The following is a 6,000-nucleotide window of genomic DNA, read 5'->3' on the forward strand; positions in this document are numbered from 1 at the left end:
TTCTGCACATGGGGTCGTGCTCAGCGGACACGGGGGCGTGGTCAACTAATGCAGACAAACTGCAATTAATGAAGAAAGAGAGGAGGATGGACACGGTGCCATGCCCAATGGACACGGGGCCGTGCCCGAGCTTCTGTTCAGCCTATAAATTGGAGTGCTTGGAGCTCTTGCAACTCATCCCTTGGCACACCACCTCTCTCACACTTCACCCACCACCATCACAACATCATCATCCACCACCATCATCCATTGTCCATCATAGAGTGTGTGAGTCGTCTCGGGATCCAAGATTGATCGTAAGAGTTCTTGACAATCAAAGGCCATGTTTGCCTAAGTCTCTTACATCACTTGGTGAAGACAAGTGTTTAGTGTAATACTTTTTATTTTTTTATCTTTTCGCACTTTTTAATTGGTTATGTATTAATGACTTTAATAACTAGTTTCTTATGTTGAAGGTGATTCTTCCTTATCGTTTGTCTGTGGTGTCTTGGCATTATTTTACTGTCTATATAAAATAAAAGATTTTCACCATGCATATCTCCACGGTCTATATGGAGGTATGTTGGCTACCTGGTCGGGGGTTAAGGGAACGGTTTGGTAAGAGTCTTGCCATTGTTCAGTGTATAGATCCTACAAAGGACGTGGGTCAAATTTAGTAGGACCTCCTTCAATACCCACCGGTATTGGATGGTGGGGGTCCAAACTCTTTGATCCCTTCATAAGTTAAACTACTATTAAAACTTTAACCCGGCTACATAGGACTGTATCCTTGCTGACTCAGACTACTTAGCCGAGGGTAACGTCACCTTCAAAAGAGGGGCCTACCACATTATGCATTAATAACTTAATTAATTATCTTTCAATAATCCGACCCTTTAGGATTGTATCCTTGCTGACTCAAACTACTGGGTTGAGGGTAACGTCACCTTCAAAAGAGGGCCCTACTACAATAACTAAGATAATCTCTTAAACAAGTGCAAAAGTGCGGAAATAATCAAAGGTTACACTACACACGAGTCGGATCCAAGTGATTCATCTTGTCTATCTGTTTTACTTTTATTTTATTTTTCAGCATTTTAGTTAGCTTTATTTTTCTAGTTTAAAAACTTTTTTCTAACTTTTTGATTTGATTAGACGTTGAGGATAAACCGGTATTAAAAGCTCTTGTGTCCTTGGACGACCTCGGTATCTTACCAACACTATACTACGTCCACGATGGGTGCACTTGCCCATATGTGTGTTTAGTGTTAGTAAATATCATGTTTTATAAATTTAAAACTTGGCTAAAAAGTGTAAAAGGGCTTAAAATATACACCTAAAATATATCACACCTAACGCACATAAAGTTTTTGGCGCCGTTGCCGGGGACACAAGGATTTTAAGAAAGCTTAAAATCGACGGCCTAATCAGTTTTTCAAAACCTTTTCAAAACGCGTGCACATTTTTCTGCATTTTAGTTTAGTTTGCATTTACAGTAGCCTGAACACGGGGCCGTGCTACATATTTTTCATAAAACACCCAGATACAGAGTCTGAACACGGGGTCGTGCTCACTGAACACGCCCCCGTGCTCAAACAAGGCTAGTAACTTTTAATTAAACAGCCAGATACAGACCCTGAACACGGGGCCGTGTCCAGCCTCTATTTCCGTTTTTAATTTTTGCTTTCTTGTCCTGAGACTCTGTTGTGGTCTGTTGAGTGATTCTTATGGATCAATACTCAGGAGGCTACAACTACACCTATGAGGAGGATGATTATAGGAGAGACTATTGCACTAGTTGTGGTAACCCGCACTCTGTTCAATATTACAACTCATCTCAACCATCCACTTCATACAACTATTATGAGGAGCCCAGGTACGAGCCATCGACTTCGTACACATCCTATGAAGACCAAAGGTATGAACCTTCTCCCTCATACTCATATTTTGATGAACCAAGGTATGAGCCTTCATACTCATACTTTGAGGGACCAAGATATGAGCCACCACCTTCATACTCTTATTATGAGGAACCATGGCGTGAACAACCCACCTCATATGAATACTATGAAGAACAAAATTACGACCCTTATCCATCATACACTTACAATGAAGAACAATGGTATGAACCATCTACTTCATATGAGTACTATGAGGAACCAAGGATGGAACAACCGGATTCAAGCTTTGAAAATCCCGATCCTTTCTCTATCACCGAAGTGACCGATAGGATATTAGAACACCTTAAAACTATCGAGCAATACATAAAAGAATCTCGCACAAGGGAAGAGGAGTCCCGCGCAAGAGAAGAATTAACTTGTAATAAAGAAGAGATAGTTGAAGAGGTAAAATGGAAGAACAAATAAGTGAAAAACTGACACATGAGTTAAACAACGAAAGAGGTGAGTCCGTTAACGTTAAAATTCAAGAAGAGTCTAATTTTGAAGAAATTAATCTCTTTTCACCTTCTTTTGAAAATCATTGTTTAGTACCCACTCATGCTAAGTTTTTAAAAGAGTTAAACACTAACACTAAACTTGACGAAACGGTAAGCGTTAGGTTAACTAATGATCAAACTTCACTAATAAAAGAAGACCCTTTTGAAATCAACATTACACCGGTTCCCTGTTTTTTCAAAATTCATTTATTAGTAATGCCACAATTGATAAAGATCTTTGTGTTAACATAATGCCTAATTACATTTTCGAAAAATTAAGTATTAGTGATTTTTCTCCACTTCAAATACCCATTTTTCTATCTAATCGGAAAGTAATAAAATCAATCAGTGTAGTTGAGGATGTCTTGGTTCAAACAAATCAAATGGTAATCCCAACCGACTTTGTCATCCTTGATGACGCTCCTCTAGTGTTGGGACGAACTTTTGTAAAAACTCATGAAGCTTTGAAAAACCGGAAATACAACAACCTACCTCTTCAATTAGGGGCATTCAAAAGGAGCATAGATCTTGAGCGCTCAATGAAATATCCTTTTGGCAATAATGACCCGCTAATTGAAGATGAAGATGAGCCACCCGATACAAGTGAAAAGATTGACCACTTTGTTGAAGAAGAGGTCGCCATAGAACAAACTTTTAAGGTTCTTGATCAATATGAGCAACCAAATAAGGAGTCTCCTAAAGACCCGCCTCTTGAGCTCAAAGAACTTCCAAAAGGTTTGGAATATGCTTTTCTAGACAAAGATGGTAAATCTCCTATAATTAATTCGTCTAAATTAAAAGAAAAATTAATTAAACTTTTGAAAAAACATAAAAATGCGATCGCTTGGAAGCTTGTAGATATTAAAGGAATAAGTCCTTCCATGTGCACGCACAAAATTTTAATGAATGATGACTACAAATCGGTAATACAACCACAACAAAGAGTCAATCCAAATGTCCAAGAAGTGGTTAAAAACGAAGTCATCAAATTACTTGACGCTGGACTTATCTACCCTATCTTCGATAGTCCTTGGGTAAGCCCCGTCCAAGTAGTTCCAAAGAAGGGAGGTATGACGGTGATAACTAATGAAAAGAATGAATTAATACCAACAAGAACCGTCACATGATGGAGAGTATGTATAGACTATAGGCGATTAAATGAAGTAACAAGGAAAGATCACTTTCCTTTGCCCTTCATTGATCAAATGTTAGAAAAATTATCCGGTTATAAATTTTATTGTTTCTTGGATGGTTTTTCAGGTTACTTTCAAATCCCGATAGCACCCGAAGACGAAGAAAAGACAACTTTCACATGTCCCTATGGAACTTTTGCTTATCGACGCATGCCATTTGGTCTATGTAATGCCCCTGCAACATTCCAACGTTGGCCATCTTCCATGACATGATAGAAAAAACAATGGAAGTCTTCATGGACAACTTTTCTATCTTTGGAGATTCATACGACCAATGCCTCGATAACCTTGAATGAATGCTATCCCGATGTGAGGAAACTAACCTCGCCCTTAATTGGGAAAAATGCCATTTCATGGTAACGGAGGGAATAGTACTCGGTCACAAGATCTCAAGCGAAGGAATGGAAGTTGATCGAGCAAAAATAGACACTATTTCTCGATTACCTCCACCATCCTCCTTTAGAGCAATCAGAAGTTTCTTAGGGCATGCCGGATTTTATAGGCGATTTATCAAAGACTTTTCTAAAATTTCAAGACCTCTAATGAAATTACTTGAAAAAGAAGCCCCTTTCATCTTTGATAAGGATTGCAATCAAGCATTTCTTACACTTAAGGAAATGCTAGTCATTGCACCTATCATGATAGCGCCTGATTGGAAATTACCTTTCGAAATCATGTGTGATGCAAGTGACTTTGCAGTTGGAGCAGTCTTGGGACAACGAAAAGAAAAGCATTTTCACCCAATTTATTATGCTAGTAAAACACTTAATGATGCACAAGAAAATTACACAACAACTAAAAAAGAGTTACTAGCTATGGTATTTGCTTTTGATAAATTTCGTTCTTATCTTGTTCTTTCTAAAACAATAGTCTATACAGATCATGCAACCATTCGATACCTTTTCAAGAAACATGACGCAAAACCCCGTTTGATTAGGTGGATTTTACTCCTCCAAGAATTTGATATTGAAATCAAAGACAAAAGAGGAGCAAAAAACACCGCAGCAGATCATCTTTCACGCTTAGAAGACCCAGCTTTGGAGGCAACTAGGGACGAGCAAATCAACGAAAAATTTCCAACGGAGTCCTTAGAAATGGTGGAATATAGGCAAGAACCATGGTATGCCGACTATGCTAATTACTTAGCTAGCGGTACAGTCGCCAAAGGATTGCCACATCACCAAAGAAAGAAATTCTTTGCTGATGTAAAGCATCATTTTTGGGAAGATCCTTATCTTTTCAAAATGTGTGCCGACCAACTCATCCGAAGGTGCGTACATGGTAGTGAAGCAAGAAGAATTCTCCGCCATTGTCATGAAGGTCCATACAGAGGACATCATGGTGCCGCTAGTACCGCACGAAAGGTATTTAATTCAGGATTTTATTGGCCGACCATTTACAAAAACGCCCAAAGTCTTGTCAAGACATGTGACGCTTGCCAAAGAACAAGTAATATTTCTTCCAAAAACGAAATGCCACAAAATGACATTCTTGTTTGTGAAATTTTTGATGTATGGGGACTCGACTTCATGGGATCTTTCCCACCGTCGAAAGGAAACAAATATATACTTGTGGCGGTCGGTTACCTGTCTAAATGGGCCGAGGCCGAGGCACTTCCAACAAATGATGGAAGAGTCGTGGTAAGATTTCTGAAAAAAATTATTCTCTCGTTTTGGAACACCTAAAGCATTAATTAGGGATAGAGGTACCCATTTTTGTAATCATCAACTTGAAAAAATCTTAACAAGATATGGGGTCTATCAACGGTTCTCAACAGCATATCACCCTCAAACAAACGGACAAGCCGAAGTGACTAATAGAGGTTTAAAACGAATACTTGAAAAACCCGTAGGATTAAATAAAAAGGAATCGGCCGATAAATTAGATGATGCTTTATGGGCTTTTCGAACTGATTATAAAACAACGATAGGCACAACCCCATATAAGCTCGTCTATGGAAAAAGTTATCATTTGCCGGTAGAAATAGTTCACAAGGCCTACTGGGCAATAAAAAATGTAAACTTAGATTTAGAATTTGCCGGTAAAAATCGATTCTATCAAATAAATGAATTAGACGAATTAAGGAATTATGCATACTCTAACTCTGAAATTTATAAGGAAAGAATGAAAAATTTGCATGATAAATATATTAAATCTAATGAATTTCGAGTAGGAGATCAAGTTCTTTTGTTTAATTCACGACTTCGATTATTTCCGGGTAAACTAAAATCTAGGTGGTCAGGACCTTTTTCCATCACCCATATTTTTTCCTCATGGTGCAGTAGAAATTAAATCTCAGAATGGAATTCCATTCAAAGTCAACGGCCAACGGCTGAAACTCTATCAAGGATTTATTGAGGATGAGGAGGAAGAAATCTCGCTTCAAACGGT

This window comes from Helianthus annuus, chromosome 16 (genome assembly GCF_002127325.2).
Source record: "Helianthus annuus cultivar XRQ/B chromosome 16, HanXRQr2.0-SUNRISE, whole genome shotgun sequence".
Lineage (NCBI taxonomy): Eukaryota > Viridiplantae > Streptophyta > Magnoliopsida > Asterales > Asteraceae > Helianthus > Helianthus annuus.